Source organism: Lichenostomus cassidix, chromosome 1 (genome assembly GCF_008360975.1).
Source record: "Lichenostomus cassidix isolate B80296 chromosome 1, HeHo_3.0, whole genome shotgun sequence".
Classification (NCBI taxonomy): Eukaryota; Metazoa; Chordata; class Aves; order Passeriformes; family Meliphagidae; genus Lichenostomus; species Lichenostomus cassidix.
Window position 1 is genome coordinate 59493846 of NC_139479.1, and position 19463 is coordinate 59513308.

A 19463-nucleotide genomic window follows, 5' to 3' on the forward strand; every position below is an offset into this window, starting at 1 on the left:
TCAACCTTGGAAAAGAGCTTACTCCAGCTATTTTCAGGATTGCAGAATGGGGAGGTACAATATTAAAGGAATGAAAATGAATGGTGTCAATCACAAAGGAATTAGGTTAGGTTAATGATATTGGAAGGTCATTATTAATTTTTGCTGCCTTTTCAGAAGGTTTTTTTTTCCCCCCAAAGCAGCTTAGATATGTTACTGTGATAAGGACAGCATAAATGTTCAGTCAGACAGTCAGACACTGTACCTTCACCTTATTACGTGTGACTGAAACTGCAAACAGCTCAGATCAATCTCAGAGATATTAAATTAGAGCTGAATCTCACTCTGTCTCCCATACAAAATGAGCTGAGCTAAATCTGAGATAATGCCCATATCAAGAGACATTACAAACCACTTTCCATTGGGTGAAGATTTATTTTTAGTTTTTCCACAGAATATTTCTGGTTATATGAACAATGGGAATGAAGAGAAATTCTCGGCATTAGAAATGCATTGAATCTGTACATGCATTATGTAGCAGCTAGGGGTTCTATCTTTAAGACAGGACCGAATAATGATTCTTGCATAATGTAACTATATGACAATTAAAAAGGAGCCCCGGGTTGAAATGGGTAGCAGAGAATATTACAGAATCACAATAACAAGGTCATTTGAAAATGAGGGCAAGTAAGTAAGCAACTAAAGGAAAGAAAATTAGATATAATGAATTATGGGGTGGGTGCAGAGCAAGGAATAAGTTAGTTTCCTAAACTAAATTGGCACATACAGGCAATTTTCTATCTCTGCAGGTTTGAAAAGACTTCTCCCATTCCCCATGCTGTTTCTGCAGCTCTTAGGGGGATCAAAGGACCTTGCATCACAAGCACTGAGCTGAGCATCATTGTCATCATCATTACAATGAAACTGGTTTAGACCATCTCAAATGGTTTAATGATCATGTTCTGTTTACTCCTGTAATGGCAAATACAGAGAGACAGAGGTTATAGGCTGACATGTTGTCCTAGGACCACCCAAAGTGCTATTGCTAAAAGCTCTCTTGCATATTTTTGTCTTTTTTTTCTACTATTTCCCCAGACATTTTCTGGACACATATGGGGAATAATCTGGATGAGGGACAGCTTGAATATGTGCTCACCTTTCTGACGAGCCAGGGGAAAGGTTTGCTATGTGGAGATGAATTATGCACTTGGCTGCAGGACCAGAGTGTGTTCCTTGGTCTGTTTTATTTGGTAGTGCAAAATGAAGCCTTTGAGAATCATAGAGGTCATATAACGAAGCAGAAGATGGGAACAAAAAGACAATAATAGTTATACTTCTCAAAAAGGGAAAAGATCAGCCAACATCAGTTCCTAGAAAAAATGAGAACAAATAATTGACTGCACTATATACAAGGACCTGAAGGGTAGCAAGAAGATATAGAATAGTGCACTGGGATTCATCACAGCCAGATTGCGTTGAACCAATTTAGCTTCTGTCTATATCAAGATCTTACACTTAGAGCTGAAGCAGTGAATTTAGCATATTGTTATCTAAACACCGTCTCATATAACTCTCATTAAAAAATCTACAATTGACTGTCCATCCTATGCTTGACTGCCCATTAGCAGAAAATGCTCAATAACTGCATTCTTGAGGAGCACCTTTGGTTTAGTTTCATCCCAAAGGAAAGCAGGTCATGCACTTCAAAACTTCTCTGTAATACAAAATGAAACATGTTATGTGGGGATAAAGTCAACCACTTCAAAAGTATTCTTGTAACAACTGAAGTATTAATTGACATGTATACTGCTGGGCATCATAAACTGAAACTTAGTTTACATTAAAAAATAAGAGGCAGCAGATCAGGCTTTACATGGAGAGGAACAGGTTCCAGGGCATTGTGTTTTTTCCCACTTTTTGTAAGAATTCAGCTTAAGCTGTCTGTTTAGTTCTGGGTATCAGAAAGAGAAACTGGAGCCAGTCTAGAAGAAAGTGATATTGAAAGTATGATCTCTTGGGAAAAATTAAAGGACTTGAAATTGTTTAACTTAAAAACTGACTGGGGACATGACAACAAACTACAAACTTTTTAGAGAGAACAGAATAATCTGTTTCTTTTTTCCTTAATAGATAGCACAAACAAGAATAACAGGAGAAGTCTCCTAAATCATAGGGAAGCACTGGCACAGATTGCCTATGGAGATATGACAGTCTCTGTCAAGGAAGATCAGTAGCAATGAGACAAGCAGGAGATCTAAATGACCCTTCCTTAGGCTACATGGACAGAATAAGACAGCTCCTGAATGTTCTTCCCAATCCAGCTTTTCTATGACTCTGTGCTCACTCCTCCTGTCTCTGTGCAATGTTATTTTTCCCAAAAGTCCTTGTTTCAAGCAGTGAAGAGCAGAATGGTTTTTGTCACTGAGCAGCTTTAGGATGTTTTCCTGGATTACAGTCTGAAGCTGTTAAGGTAAAAATGTCCCTAGGAATCCATCCTGCACATCTGAATTCTGTGGAGGTCTCACTCCTCTTGCCACTGCTATGGGATGGAAGTGGTGTTTTCCTCCTCTTCAGACCATGGTTTCAAGTCAATGTAGTTATGCTCAGCTTGGAGAGATCATGGAAGTGCAGATCACATGTAGAAATAGAATTTTCCTTGGAAAATGTGTTGTATGTTTGGGCATCTGAGGAAGTGTTGAGAAGACTGTGGTGAAGACTGAAACCTGCATATTCTGTGCTCAAACTGCTGTGCTTCTTTCAGGTGCCTTCAACAGAAGAACCTAAGGACACCAGGAAGTAAAAAAAGTAGAGGTAAATGGAATTATCAGTTACAGTGGCACATCCACAGGGCAAACAAAACAAGCACCTGATTGCTGCAACGTGGAGTGTTAGGATTCCATGTGCTCCTTTGTCCCTCTGCTTTGTATACCATTGGTTCATTTTGAAATATGCTCTGCTGTACCTCAAAACCTATTGGTGTGTACCCTCCTGCCCATCTTCCCTTTGTCCTCCTGGGACTGGCTCAGAGCGAGCCAGCCCCTGCCCCCTCTCCTTCCCCTTAAAAGGCAGAGCCTGGACCAGCTCGCGGTGTTCCATCTCTGGGCTGCTAGCATCTCCTCCCTGCCTTGTCTCCCTTCCCCCTTCTCCTTCCCTGCACCCCTTTTCCCGTTACCCCAAATAAACATCCCTAGCAGAACAGAGATGGAGTCCAGTTCTTCCTTTGTCTCACGATATTCCTGCTGAATTGACGTGGTTTGAAGACTGCCGCCATGCCGCAGAACCTCGGGGGCCGCCCGCCCCGGATCCGGTGGGATTTACAAGGACAAGGGACCCGGTCCGGGGGGGAACTGGCCTGTGCCACCCTCCCGGACCGTGATACAACACCTGATCACTGACTGCAATCCTTATGTAGAACAGGATGCTGTCTGAATTCATCTTTATGTACAAACCAAGTGTATATGCAAATTCCAAGGGGGAAATGTGGGTAACTGTGGATCTGTGTGGTTCTGCCTTCCTCTCTAATATGGTACTAAAAGGATGCCTTTTCTGAAGTCTGCTGCAGGAGGACATGGGCTGGAGCAGATGCTTAGAAACTCAGAGCACTTTGCCCCTTGCAAAATGAAGGCTAGACTTCTCACACATCAGAGGGTAGCTGCTCTTCAGGAAAAACGTGACATTTAGCACTGAGTCAAGAGAAACACAATGGCCTAAGCAGTGCTGTATTATTGTGCTGATGACTAGATGTGCAGTGACATTTTAAAAATGAGCATTGGCTTTTTAGTGCTCTACAAACTCCAACCCTGATCCTTTAAAGCCTCCATGCGTGGAATTCACATTGACTTGTGTATACGGAGGACTAGCCAGGTCAAGCCCTGAATATTAAATAATCACTTGTCATTCCTGATGTTGCTGCTTAGAGCTGGCATCATATTGTTTTGTTTAGGCAGAAACCATTCAAAACTTTTTCATACTCTGGGTTTTACTGAACTGAGAAGACTAATATTTATAAAGCAATTCTTCCAGAAAGGAAGCCCTCACTCTTTTTCACTCCTCAAGAAAGCCCCCAAATTTGAAACAAGTATAACACTGGCAAAATCTACCAACAAAGTAATCATTGAAACAAATAGTCAGTGTTAAAAAGAATATGAGGCCATTCCAGAACAATTTCTTTTTAGGGAATCTAGACAGTGTGGCGGCAATAACATGAAGAATTTAGCTTTCCCAAGCTGGAACTTTTTTTTTTTTTTTTAGCAGCCAAAAAGCTCTATAGGCAAGGAGAACATACAGCCAAGTTTTATTTTGTCAGTGCTGTTAATTTTTTATACACAGTGAAATAAATCGTAAAGGTGTAGGTGTTAGTGGAGCCTGAATACATTGAACTGGAGATGTGGGGAAACTGTGTCTCCTGGCCGCCAGGACACTGGAGATCAGCTCTCTGGAATCCATACATTGAAGCCCAACTGAAATCAACTTCTGCTGAAGGCAAGATTTGACTTGTCCCTAGGGGAGGTTAACTCCAGAAACTGTGGTGGTCTGAACAGTTTATTTGTTCCCCAGGGAAAATATATTGAGGGCCTGTAGCTGTGGTATGACTCATCTATGCACAATGTCTGAGGGGCTGGAAATTTCTCCATTCCATGAAAATAGAGCATGTCCCTTAAGTATCTGGAAAACAGACACAGTGGTTTTCCATCAGGCAAAGTTGTGCTTCTGTAAACCAGAACAAATGAAAATGAAAATGCAGGGGTAAGAATGAATGCGGATTTCTAGAAAACTGGAAGACTGCAAATATAATTGACTGAAAGGTAACTTGTAGAAGCAACACAGATTTATGTAGTCTTTATGTCTTTTTTTTTTTTTTTTTTTTACCAGAGTTTAATATATATAAACACTCCATAGGGTAAATTCTTCTTATTTGGAAACTTGATTACTAAAAGATGAATAGTCAATGAGTAGGAACACTACAGGACCAGACATCATTACATGAATGGCAGATGGTCTGAGCAGCCTTGCAAACTTTATGAAAGTTGTTTTCCATTTGAATGAAAATGAAGAGAAAATGTAATGAAATGAGGCTGCTCTTTCACAATCCATGTGTTGGATCCAGCTCTTGCTGAAGTTGATGATGGTTTTGTACTATGTATAGTGGCCACCTGCTGTAAATAGTTAGCTGAATTTCAATTTCAGCTATATTTTAGGGAAGAATCTGGGAAGAATGTGGCTCAAGGCTTTCTTTAGAGAAAGGCATTCAGTCTAACTTCCCAGCCCTACAAAAAAGACAGTTAATTCATATTTCTGGAGTTTTATTTCCTTCAGGGTGGTAATATATCTGGTACTATGTGCTTGTTCAGCACATTATTATCCCAGCTTGGCTGGTGTCCCTCGGTAGTGCCCTCTGACAGATGGCATTAGTAATATTAATGATGAGAAAGAAAGATCACTGCTGGCTTTAGTTCCCCGTTCTGTGGAGAGCCTGAAGGTGTGCAAAGGACTGGAAGGTGCTGGAGGGTACTGTTACTCTCTTTCCTCTGGGTCAGGATTAAGGCCACTGAAGAGGATAAACCTGCCATGTGCTGTGCATGGAGCATAAGTCCAGAGAGTTTTAGATCATGTCCATGCTTGTACAATTACAAGCATCCCATTTATTTGTGGTGTAGCAACAGTAGCAGTAGCAGTTATAATGGAATCAGTCGTAGTTGCAGTAGTTATTATAATAACAAAACATTATAACATATTATAACGTATTACTTGACTGCCCTTTTTCAAGGGAGTTGTTATCATTTGGGGCTAGAAAAGGAGGTCTGTCGGGAGTATGGAGTCTTCTAGCTCCACCATACTAAGTGCCCCTTTTACTGTTCTTATTAATCTCTTTGGTTATTTCATTAATCTGTTTGGTTACAGCTAGAGTTAATGTTATAGGCAGTTTTTCTGTTGTGTACTTCCCCTGGCTGGCTCCTCCAATTTCTGGAGCATTACCTCAAAGTAGTTTTTGCAGCAGCTCTGAGAATACCTCCACTGAGATATGCATAATACGTTATTTACTGAGAAATTCCTAAAGAAAAAACCTGCCCTTTAAAATAAACTTTACTAGACCTAGGCAAATAGATTTAGAAACATTAGAGACAGAGCATTTTTATCTACATGAAAAGATTCTTTTTTTTTTAAACAACCAACAGCTGTGCTTCATGGATAAGCCCCAGCAGAAGAAAACAAGTCCACAGCTTTTACAGCTACTTTAAAAGGCTGTTGCCAATACATAGCGTTGCCACTTTCTTCTCAGTGTTTTGGAACTTCAAAATAAAGTTATTTATTTTCTAAATATCCTCTAAACTCCAAAACATACCCTTCAGGATTTCATCCATGTTTTTCTGTATAGTGGCAAGGTGAACAAACACAGGGCTACTCTAAAACAGAGTTTTTTTCATTTGTATGAATATGGGTCTGATGATCAATGTAGAGTGTCCTCTTATCTGAAGCTCAAAGACTTTGGTGGTCTGAGTTCCTCTGCTAAACACATCTCATTTCCTGGAAATCAGTATGGAATTTCACATAGGCTCTGCTCAGGAAGGAGAATGATTGCACTCTAGACATTTAAGCTTTTTATATATTTTGGAAGATGGTATATTTAAACACAGCAATTGTCACTTCATTCCCTGGTGTCAGTTCCCAAGAAGATTCTGACAAGGAGGCCAACAAGAACCAGTCATAATTTCATTCTCAAGGTAGCTGAACACATTACATATACTGGCACCATCATCAGCGTTGGTTACACTGACTGGTAGCACTGGGGTCAGACAAATTGATATTGCAGCTGACCAGAGACACAATTCACCTCGGGAAAAACCATGTTAAGTCCTCTTTTGTAGGGCTGTTTGCAGCTTGGTTGCCTGCAGCTGCATACCTTGCCATGGCAAACTGTTCAGTGGATTAAGGGCTTATGTGGTCCATGAACCCTACTTTGCTCCAAACTCTGTTATCTCCCATTCAAGCATGCCACCACTCAGGCCCTGCCTTTGCTCCTCCAAAAGGGCTTTACCCATCCTGTTTAATTTTGACATGTACACAGCTGACTCTTTGATCAAACTTCATGTCCAAAAAACCCTCTGTGAATATAACCTGGAGCTATCAGAGCAGCATGGTAGAAGCAGAGAATGTCCAAGGGACATGAAACCATGAAAGCTGGCTGTGCTTTAGCAACACGCTATGCTGGAAATGGCGCTGATTGAACTATTGGTGGTATAGTGTGCTTATTTGCGGTTGACTGCCTCATCAATTTTCATTTGGGAACTGAAATGGAATTTCGGGGTGGATATAGTATTAATTAGGAAGGAAACTGGCTGCAATATGCTTGGAGATAAAAATCTTTTCTGGAGGGAATCTGGTTTTGTATCATGTCCAAATTGTTAAAGATGCATTTTACAGCAAAAGATATTTTTATGCAGTACTGTTAGCTCTCACTGGAGAACAAGTGAATTAAACATGAAGATGATGGGGTTAATGAGAAAAAAAAAATTAGAAAAAAAGACTTTCTGGCTACAATAGATTCTTAAAAATTAAGCTTTTATTGGTAATGCTCATTAATTACCCCATGCATAGCTCCCATATCTGTGTAAGTAGTTAGGCAGTTCTCATCATCATGGCACTTCACATTGTTCATTTGGCCAGTCTGTCAGAAGCATGAGATCATTATAAAACATTCACAAAGCCATGCATAGCTACAACATCTGTCCTATAGCTCATAGAGCTATTGAAGCAGGTCTCATATACCAGCAGTATATAATGGTGTGCAGTTTTTAAAAGTTAGATAAGAGCTTGATGGCAAATTCTCATTAAGGCTCTGTGACATTGATAAACCTCAGACACCAAAACAGAGCTTCTTCAAGCTTTTTAGGATTTTTGTTTTCCTTCCCAATTGCAGAGCACAGCTTCCTGAAATTGAACTGGCCCTGCATGGGGTTTCTTGCTCTACTGGGCTCTAAGTGTAAATCAGGACAACAGAACTATAGCAGCAAGGCCAGAAGAGAGAGGAAAAAAATTTGAAGGATGCCTGCTGATTTCAGTCAGATGTAAATCAATGAAAACCTTCACAGGAAAGGAATCAGGGGAATCAGGGTGGAATGCTATTTGGGAGAGGAAAAAGACAGGTTAAAGGATGTGCTAGGAGATTGAAATTCATCACAGGGTTTGTAAAACACAGGAAAGACTAGATTATATGAAAGAAAAGCAAGAAGTGACTGAATGGTGTGAAAAGGCTCAGTGGAAACTGTAGTGAGCAACTCTAGTAATCAACAGGAAAGTTGAAAGCTGACAGCGATCCAGGAATTTTAATTCAAGGAGTGAAAGAGTAGAGCCAGGCTGACTGTCAACATGAAAACTGAAGTCTGATCTCCCAAAGAAGGGAAATGAAGGAGGGGGATGGGAACTCAGGAAAGAGGAAGTCAAAGTCACCAGAAGATAGAAAAGAGAAATACAGTTGGATTTCCAAAGACAAGAAAGGAATAGAGATGGACCTGACAGGAGAAGGCAGAAAGAGTGGGACTCTGGCATCTCCACAGAAGCTTTGGGAGTCAGGCGACAAATGTCTTGAGCTAGGGCTCAGCAAGACCCAGAAACACAAAAAACAAGCAAGGAAAGAGGGGGCAAAAAAGCATTTGTGGGAAAGCTAACAAAAATCAGGGGGATGGGCTAGTGGTGGTCCTAACATCTGTGAGATACCAGACAACTGTTAGAAAAAGACTGCAGCCCAGCAGAGGAGCTAATTTGGGCCATACCATCACACTGTGAGTCCAATTGCTCTGTGGGCAGTGTTGTGGAAAGGACAGTTTTGTATTTCTTTTACCAAACTGTATGCTCCTAAGACCATCCAGGGCCTAAAAGATTGTGTTTGTTGCTTGTGCCTGCTGACTTGAGGAGAAACAGGTGTCTTAAGTAAGAGTTTTTACCTTTTATATTAAAAGTATATCTTGTGCAGGACACAAAATTTGGGGGGTAGAGAGAGTCAGTGATCAGAAATGGCAACAATTTCCCTGTACTGGTGGAAGAAGTTGGGCTTTTCTGGAAGCTCAGAATCACAGCTCTCCCTAAAGAGCTTCCCAAAGAGGAGTTATCTCTTACCCTGATGTGCTTGGCTGGAGAGCTTGCTTTTAGCCACAACATTAAAATTAGATGCCAGAAAACTCAAGGTCAAGCTTTTGTTTTTATCAATGTTTTAAATTATTAAAAACTTTAAGGACACACTTTAGAAAGGGTCCATGGTTGGAAAGCTAGTGGAAAATATTTAGCAGATCTGCTGAGCAGCTCTACATATTTATACGGAAGACCTCTTCTGCACCAGAGCAATTTCAGTCCACAAAATGCTCAAAGATGCAGTGCCACCTTTTGGACAAACGGATGTCATGTTAGGTCAGGCATGAAGTTGATAGAAGGAGAGTGAAATAACGGGTGACATTCAGACCCTGGCCAGAATAGGCTCTCTGAGAAATGATCAGTAGCAAATGGAGAAGATAATTGGAAGCAGTACTCAGAAATGGCTGTCTGCTTTTCCTGCAGGAAATGTATGGCTTTTTTCCCCAATTTATTTGAAAAGGTTTTTAAGGTCAGTGAAGTCCACAACTGTTTAAAAAAAAAAAAAAGAAAGGGAAAAAAGAAGGCAAGCAAAAAATAAAGAAGAGACTAAAAGCACACTGTGGTCATACAGAACTGGAATGTGGGTGTTAACTCACAGTGCTGGGTTGTAATGTTAGATAAGCAATACCAAATTCTCCAGGGACTGCAAATCTGCAGTGCATGATCTTCACAATTTAGAGAAGAACATTCAAACAAATGTGTATGCCATCATCTAGATCCAAGGGGATGGCTGCTGTGGTCTTGGAGATTTAAGGGCTGACAGCACAGAATCTGTATGTAATACTTGTCTAGCAAAGGAATACTTTAAATGATATATCACTCATCTTCAGTGAACTGTAAAGTCTGTGTATTACCTGCACTGGCCAAAGCATCAACAAATAAGAAGGAAGCTAACCATACAGAAAGGTGAACTGATGAGTCTGGAAATCACATATCCACCCAGTGGTACCTTCCTGCTGTGCTGTACATCCTTTAGGTAATCTCTGTAGATTAACTATTTCCTTGAAAACACTAAAAGGATATTGTGCAAACAAAGTGGAAATATGAAAAAACCCCTTAGTCTCTGCATTTTTCTGCAGTGTAAATCCTTTGGATCCTTGTACCCAGGACAAATCTGACAATGAGGTTTTATACAATTACCTTCATTTCTTCTCCCTGTACCATAAAAGCAGCAGTGGACATTGCAGCCCTTGCTTAGCAGCCTGTCACAAAATCATATCCATGTGTAGAGCAGTCATTAGGGTATCCTAGTATTTTCCTGGAAATGCTGTAATAAGGACTTGCAGTCTGAAGGAGGTCAGTATTCTGCTACAGGCTTCTGCCACTGTCATGTCTAATATCCACCAAGGGGATGGCAGGGTAAAATTACCATACCATCTTTAAGATTTCTCTGTTTTGTCAGCGCTACCACCTTCTTCAGCCTCCACCTTGTCTCCTAGGGACCAGACACAGAGGTCAGGGATCTGGGGACCCTTCTCATTTTGTGTGAAATTACTGGCAGGTATCTTGGTGGTCCTGGGACCCATCATGTATTTAATCCGACTCTCTCCTGTGTGCCAGCACAGGGATTGTTGTTAGACTCCTCTGTCTCCTCCTTTTCTTGTCACCAACTTGGCTGACTGCAGTTGCAGATAGTTTTCTCCAGAAGGGTGAGTCACAGAGCATGCATGCATTGCTTTCTAGTAGGTAAGAGGTGCTTTCAAGAGTGACACAAAGTCCTTGTTCTCAGTGGCATCTCTGTGCTAAGGCAGCTTCCCTCTCTCCACTGTTTCACTTGTCTTTGACAACAGGTATTACAAAGCATCCTGTCTCTATTTCCCAGCCTATTCCAATAATGTTGTGGATTGAGTATGATTTAATCCAGAAAACAAAAATGTAATGAAGAAAATGCATTTCGACTGACAGAAGCTCTTTTAGTTCAATCCCAAATGAGATATTTTGGTTTGCTTTTCTTCATGCTTTAAAAAACAAATGTAGCTGAAGTTAGTCTAGAAATACCATTAGAAGAATACTACCTATATTATATATAGCGTACTACATGCTTCCAAATTTTGAAATGTTTTGATTGTTTCAGTATTAAAAAATAACATATTAGAATTGCATTGCACATATACACACACACGCAATCTATTTGTTTTCATCTGTAAATATTTATGCATTTTGCTAAAAATTCAAATATTGGCAGTCAAAGGCATGTTTTGCCCTAGTGAATAAATGATGCAAATGAAAAAACACATTTCATTCTAATCACATCTTCTATTGCAGGTATGCATTATAAAATAATTGTGTTTGCTTTCAATTAAGAATGGATCTAATACACAAAAAACATAAAAGAAATGGGGGCAGACCTCTCACAGAAAATTATGTTAGAAGTTTATATTATACTCAAATTTCGTTCAAGTGCTTCTACTTCACCTTTTGGGCTGTGGGGGCACATTTCAGCAAATGGCAAATCACTGCTTATGTTTTTATGCTCTGTACTTGCCTGTTCTTGTGCCATTACCTTACTGTGCTGTTTTGCACTTCTGTTGGCTTTTTGAAAATAAGTGTTGTGTCGAGTGTCTGACAATATGACAAGACAGTTAAACCAAAAGAAAAGTGGTAGTGTGTAATTCTGCACACAAGCAGCAGCTGCCCTGTCTGTGATTCGGAAAAGTGGTGACTGGGGAATGCAAAATGAAGGGCCTGACTCCAGCTCTTCTCTTACACCAGCAGGCACCATAAAATTCAGATGCAGTAGAATGGAATGTTAAGCCATTGTCTGTCATGGGCAACTTAAACCTGTTAATGGGAGCAAGGCTTCCTGAACACTTTCCCCAGATAATCAAGTTTGGGAGAATCTAAAATGCTTTAAAAGGAGGACATGAGCTTTTTAAAGAGGTGGATCAGCAATCTACTGAGCTTTGGGAAAAAATGCTCAAATCTCATTCATAAAGCAGTCTTCAATAAATAAGATGGAGGAAATTGAGAGTTATCCCTATTAAAAATAGAGAGTAAAGTAGCTGCCATGCATAAGAATAAGGTGATGGGTTAAACCTGAGGTCATGCTGCAATTATTTTTCCTGAGGTACTAAGCATCTCCAAATCATCATCCAATATTCATGCCAATATGCTGCAATTAGAGACATGACTAAGTGGCAATATTCAGACAGTATTGAGGGAGGAAAAACTGCAGACACTTCTGCAGAAAACTTCTCTTCACAAGTGCAACAAGAAGGTCTTCTCATGAGTGCATCAATTTCAATTAGGATACCAAGTTAAATTTTCAAGTACACAGGCAGATGTTGTTTTCTCTTGATAGGACTGATATTGCTAAAGCAAAACAAACCTTCTCCAGGATGAACATAGCTGAAATAAGCAGCTTTTGAGGTAATAGATTGTCCTCTGTATTAGAAGCTGAATCAGTATAATTGCTTTTAAAATATCACTCTGTGGTTACTCTATTACATCCTCTGTACATCCTCTATAGCTTCACATGGAACTGTGTGTCTTTCCCTGATGTATGAAATACTGTGCTTTCCCATGGTTACTGGTGAGCCACAAATCAACCTGTTATAAGTCTGTTACCTCACACAAATGCCATTAGAAATCAAATGATGCATCTGCAGCTGGCATGACATGAAATGACAGTGCATGCCAAGTCTGTAGAGTGCAGATGACCCATCCCCACTTCCATGGAGATTTTCAGTATTTCAGTGTGAGTGGCTTGGTAAAAAAGAGTTGATTGTTATAAGAAGCACGTAATTTTTGTGTGAAAGGGTGAAATTTCACACACTTTGAGGGATTTGTACCCAATTACGTGATAGCTGAATCAAACTTACTTTCTGAATTCAAGTGTGGTAGGAAATTTTCTTTGTTTACTGGTCTGGTTTTGGGGGAGAGAGAGTTTATTGATTCAGTAACACAACAGATTTTGCAGATTCTGTCCTGGAGATAATAACACTCTGAAATATCACTGAAAGGTTGTGGTAAAACTCCTGGGACCAAACTCCCCAGATCTTCCTACCTCGCCCATAGCAGTTTATACTGCTGTTTGGATCTGCCAGGATGCATCTCTTGAGCAGAAACCACAGCTCAGTGGCCACCAGGAAGTGGTACCTAGCATCAGAGTGCTCACACTTTTACTTGTGCAGCTCCTACAATATTGTTGTGCATGTAGAAATACTCTGCATGCAGAAGGTTTGAGGCTTGTTTACCCCAGGAGCAGTCAGCAGAGAGCACCTGGTGCAGCTGGGCCAGCTACAGCCTGCTTTGGAGAGAGGCAGAAGGCAGATGTTCTGCTGATGGGGTGCTTAGTGCAACCTGTGTGTGTCCTTCCCTATTCCTAATTGTCAGCACAGGAGCATCCATATTAATAGTCTGCTGCCAACTGTTCCTAAGAAAATCCATGAGAGTTGCCTTACATATTCATACCTGCTCTGTATGTGCAACTGTGGCACTGAAGTAGCAAAAGGGAGTGAACAAAATGTATGTGGGCCTGTAACCCTGCTATACAAATGTGCTTTCTAGAAGGACAGATTATCTTGTATCTTATTCATCAGCAGAAAGTTAAACACAAGATGGAGGAAAGATCTCCTCATCCAGATCTCCTCTGTCTGATTTTGCAGTCTTTCTAGAGATTTTTTCAGGTAAAAAATGGTCAAAAATAAACATTCATGTGGTATCAGGCAGCATATAAAAGAGAGTATATTTTGACAATACCAATATTTTCTATAATTGGTGAGATTGCAAAAGTACATACTTGACTGAACTCTTGAGTGGCAAGTATTTTACTTGTAGTAAACAAGATCATGAGAGAGGCATTCACAGGATGAGACCAAATCAGTGAGCGAGCAGCAGATGGGGCTTGAGATTCAAAAATGAAGAGCACGGGTGACTTCATCTCCTAAATCTATTATTGATTAAACCATGAACAGTCAAGACTCTGATTTCACTCACGTTTAGTGCAGCAGCTCTTGGCTGCCAAGCTTAGGGAGAGAGCAACCTAGGAGGGATTAGAAAAGAGCTGGACAGCAAATTATATGCAGATAAAGTGCAACCATACCATTGTTACTAAAATTAACTCATGCACTGCTGAGGCCATTTGCACAGATACTAAAATCAGAGAAGAAAAATTCTGTGGAAGTACTGGTGGCAGCACATGGAGGCAATGTCACAAATTCCTTGTAAGTGAGTAACTGATCTCTTGAGTATTGCTATCTGCAACATCTCCTTTTACTCCTTCCTACTGCAACTCTCTCCTTCTCATCCCTGAAGTGGTTGATGAACATCTACAGAGGTACAGGCAGCTCTGCTTCATTAGAAAATGATGTTTGATTTTGTTTTTCTCCCTCAGCACCTAGTTCAAAGTAACAGACTTCCTTTCCTATCATGTTGGCTTCTTTTTGTTTTTTTTTGACACAGTTGTTTTTCTGGGGGACTATAAGTTTTGTGTCCAGACTCTTTTTTTTTTTTTAGTACAGGATTCTTTCTTTCTTCCAGCTTCTCTTTTAACGAAATATGAACATTTTTTCTTGGGATCTTAACCCAGGGATGGTGTAGTGACTGCTTAGTTTTACAAGGCAAAGAGTGCCTAGGCTGTTAATAGAGTTATCACTCAGCCTTTCCTACTTCCTATTCTACCATGTGAACAGGGAAATTTGGCCCAACATAGCCACTGAACATTCAAAGACAGTGCATAGGATTGAATTATTATTGTTCTGTGTTCCTTCTTCCTGAATGATAAGGTTCCTGCTGACTTTGAGTGATTTCCCTAAGGGTGGTCAGTAGCACCAGTAGGCTTTTGAATTGCAAAATGCTGCATCATGCTCATCCTGAAAATTTGCTCCCTTCTTACTTGCAAATTGTGGATGGAATCTGAACTCTTCAGAGACAGCACTTCTGCTCTGCTCCTCTACCTAACAGCGAGTGTGGAGCAGGCCTTGAGAAAGGTGTTGCACTGTGACAGCCTCTGTCCCGCTGCTCAAAAAGAAAAAAAAAGCCTGGCTCCATTTTCTTTACTCCCCCCATCAAGCCTTTATCCACATGGATAAGATTCTCCTTAGCCTTGTCTTCTGCAGAGGATTAACAGTTCCAGCTCTCTCAGTCTCTCCTTGCCTCAAAATGCTCCAGCTGCTTAACCACCTTCGTTGTCTCACCATGGAGTCTCTCCAGCATGTCCATGTCTGTCTTCTACTGAGGAGCTCAGCACTGGACACAGGACTCCAGGTGTGGCCTCACCAGGGCTGAGCAGTGGGCAGGGGTCTCCTCCCTTGACCTTCTGGCAATGCTTTTGCTCATGCAGGGAGGTTGTTGGCTTTCTTTGCCGTGAGGGCACATCACAGCTCACAATTGGCTTACTGTCCACCAAGGCCCTAAAGTCCTTCTCTGCAGAGCTGCTTTCCAGTCAGTTGGTCACCAGTGTGTACTGGTATCTGGGATTATTTCTTACTGCTCAATTGCCTTGACATTTTCCCTCGTTGAACTCCATGAGGTTCCTGTCAACTCATTTCTCCAGCCTGTCAAGGTCCCTCTGGGCAGAAGCATGAACGTCTGGTGTATCAGCCACTTCTCCCAGTTTTGTATCATCTGTGAACTTGCTGATGGTGCACTCTCTTCCATCATCTGGTCCTTAATGAAGATATTGAGGAGTACTTGGCTCTGTACTGACCCCTTGGACACACCACTAGTGACTGCCCTCCAGCAGGACTGTATACTACTGGTCACAGCCCTCTGGGTCCGTCCACACCATCCATTTGTCTACATATACTTTGTCAGCTACGTCTATTTTAAGCCCAAGTGGTAAAAACTGCAGTTTCCAGATGGAAGGTCTTATCTCAAGCTGGAGAGCCACTGGCCGTGCATATTGCATGGGGAATTCATTGCAATCAACTACTGGAGTGTTTTTGATTCTGTGATAAATAAGACAGTCAAGGCCCTTTTCAAACAGCACTTAATCCAAACAGAGCATGACCTGATCTACCTGCAAACAGTTGTCATCATATTCTGCTCTCTGTTTTGCTTCAAGGGATGATTACATCTACCTCCCTGCTAGACACACTTGGCCACGTTGATTCTGCTCCACTTCTTGAGAGGTCAGGCCTTTAGGCAAGCAGTAATAATTGCCAGTGGTGTTCAGAGATTTATAGGTTTGTTCTATATCCTGTACACTTCAATCCTTTGCACTTGTTCAGAAACCCCTGGGATGGCTATATGAGCTGGTTTGGTTTTTGCATTGGGCTCTTTTTTCTCTCCCATCTAATTTTATTAACATGATTTTCAATTACTTTTAGAACCCTGATAGTAATTTATTTTTAATTATCTACACTATGTAGCTGTAACTTGCTAAATAATCAGGTCAGTTTAAGGTCTTCCTCTGAAAACAAGTATTACAGTCATGGAAAGACTCTCAATCTAGTTCTATTATTGCTATTAATTCTAATTAAAATAATACTTAGTACTTATCTAGCAGTTTTATGTCTGGAGTATTTTGTAAACATTTACTGATTCATTTTCACGTAATTATTGCAAGATAGGCAGGAAATAACAGTAAAAAATCTGTAGCGTAGAGTAAAAAGAAGAAAATCTCTTATCTACAATAAGAAGAGTTCATGAGTGTGTATTACCCAGAGACTCATTTTCCTGGAAGTCTCTATAGTTCCCTGCACATGCATGTGGATCCACTGCACAGCAGCATAAACCACACATCCTTGGCAGCTCATAAGCTAATGCACACTCTGTTTTCTCTCAGCAGGGAATAGAGAGCAGAGAAGTTCACATCATCAGGTTCAGCTTGAAAAGAAGAAATTTAACCAACCTAGCATCAAGATTTAGAGAGACAATAGGTCTCCCCATCTTGATTCAGGGCCATAAAAAGAATTGGATTCCTCAGCATATGGTTAAGCACCAAGGGAAAAGGACTAAATAGACAAGATTGGATTGAAAGGAAGAGAATAGATCTGAAATTCAAATTAGGAAAGCTATGCTAAGTCCTTGGCCCTGTTACCAGATTTGACATTGACAGAGATTAGTCTTGGCACCATCAGTAATGAGAGAGTTGGGGTGCTTTTTAAGCTAAATTTGCTGCCAATATCTAAAAGATTTGCCATCCATGAATGAGCACATTGTGTCAGAAGGCCAAGAGCTATTAATACAGTCACCACATAATGAGTGGGGAAGACCAAAGGAGCAGCTTGTGTAAGATTAAAGGCAGTTCCAAGTCAACACCATTTCTGCAATGTTACAGTTCTGTGGATCAGCTACAGCTGAAGTCTGGAACTCCAGTGGAAAACATCAGTGATGCAAAACCACTGATCAGCACATTTGCCAAAAGATGCCCAGGAGGCACATGCAAATTATTTCCTCGGGAAAAAAAATAAAAAAAGAGGTTGATGGCTTTGCTCCTTGGGAAAGAATGATGCCAGTATAACAGTTCCAAGCATGAGGTGGATGAACAGTCTGATCACCTACCACCAGAAAAGATGATGAAGAAGCCATGGCCAAGTGCTTTTACGAGCTGTGTCATTAGTGTGCCATGGGCTGAAGGCTTCCCAGGACTTTTGCCATAAATGGGAAGAAGTACCTCAAAGTGTATGTTGCTTGCAAATGGCTCCAGAGGGCAGGACCCACACAGTCAAATGAAGCATGAATCAGCATGAAGGCAGAGAAACCATTCTTGTCCAGGACTGTTGAGTTTTCAAAGGTGTACTGACAAGATACATTATTGCCATAAAAAGGATGGGCTGGATGTGTACAAGAAAGGACATTGTTTAGCGCAGTTATTCCTGCTGTCATGAGATAGACTGGTACAGAAACAAGATGGAAGCACATGGCATGAATTACTGATTGAGTGGGCAGGAAATAGTGAAAGGGGTGTACAGACTACAGAGAGGAACATCAGAAGTACACTGCAATCTCAACATATTTTCTCCACTCACACCCCAAATGAGAAAGCCTTTTTTACTTTCACAGGACACAGCAGAGATCATGGCTGCTTTTTATTCTTTTGAGCTGTGGAGACTATTAGGAGCATATTTAGATTGGATCTGTGATAAGAAAAGAGCATTTTCAATTGGAAAACTTTAAAAACAAGCTGATAGCTAAAGCCCCAAGGAGTCCAGTTCATTGCCTTCTGCTCTGGTGGTCAGTTACAGGGAGACCCTGGCTTGAGCACAGTGTAGGTTCCTACCCTGTGTCAGCAGAAAACCTAGAAACCTCAGAAAATGTCAGCTCAGCACATTATTTTTCACTTTCCCTTTCTTAAGGAGCTGTGCATAGTTGTGAATTTCCTATCCCTAGCTGTGGATGCCTGAACACTCTAAGCATTAAAGGCTAGGTTGACAGGGGCTTTGAGCAGCCTGGTGAAGTGAAAGGTGTCCCTGCAAATATAGCAGGGGTTTGGATTTAGATGACCTTTAAGGTCCCTTAACATTAACTATTTAACTATTCTGTGATTCTATGATACCTGTGTCGCCCTGAACGAGTAGTTTAGGAGTCTGGCATTTGCAGGAAAGAAACTCAATTCATTTCACAACCTGAATGTTATTATGGCAGAGGAGCAAAGTCACTGGAATCTTTAATAACAATCTGTGGCACTCATGGCAAAGTAAACAACGTAGGAGCTTTGCCTACATGTGCACGGAAACAAAAACCTGATGGAGCACAATGTACACTATTCAAAGCACTGAGTCATCTTTCACTCCAAACATCTCCACATGGTGTGCAGTGTGGATGAAAAGGTTGTATCTATCCTGTCCCCAGTGCTCTGCTCTGTCAGATTTTCTTCAGTTTTGCAGTTAGATCAGCCCTGCACTGGCTTTCAATAGGCCCTGCTAAGGTCTTCTGCCCTATGTCTTTATGGGTTGCAGTACACCACGACCCAGGGGCAACATTCCTCACATTTATTCTGCATGGACATAGTCAACACCCTTCCCACTTCACATGGGTACTGGGCCAGCACTGCTTTTACAGACTCCTGCTCTCCTTACAATTAAGCAAGTTCTTTCTTAAGAAAGCAACTGTTGGCAGCTACTTCTTGGGGTTAATGATTGAACTTGATGATCATGGAGGTAATTTCCAACCTTAACGATTCTGTGAGAAGACAAGTGATGCCAAAAAGGATAGTGACATCCATGAGGAATGTGGCTGTGGGTGATCAATGCTGAGGCAGGGACAGCCTGAGGGACTGCACCCGTGAGCAACCCATGCTGGGACAAGAACACCTAGAGGGACTCTGGCTGTAGGTGACAATGTGGTGGGGAGGAGGGGAGGTAGATTCTGCACAGTTTAAAAATCTAGCATTTCTCTTCTTTTTATTAATACCCAGGTAAGTTAGTGGGTGTTTGTGCTGACTGGCAAGAAATTACCTAAAGTAGGATTCC

General features: G+C 41.0%; 1 protein-coding gene across 1 annotated transcript in view; it reads right to left on the bottom strand.

The window, feature by feature from the left end:
• Positions 1-394: 394 nt before the first annotated feature.
• EPSTI1 (epithelial stromal interaction 1) overlaps positions 395-19463 on the bottom strand; it is an 88261-nt gene continuing 69192 nt past the window's right edge. Inside the window, exon 12 of the mRNA XM_085059262.1 lies at positions 395-2759. The gene's annotated coding sequence lies outside the window, so the exon portion shown is untranslated. The remainder of the gene's footprint in view (positions 2760-19463) is intronic.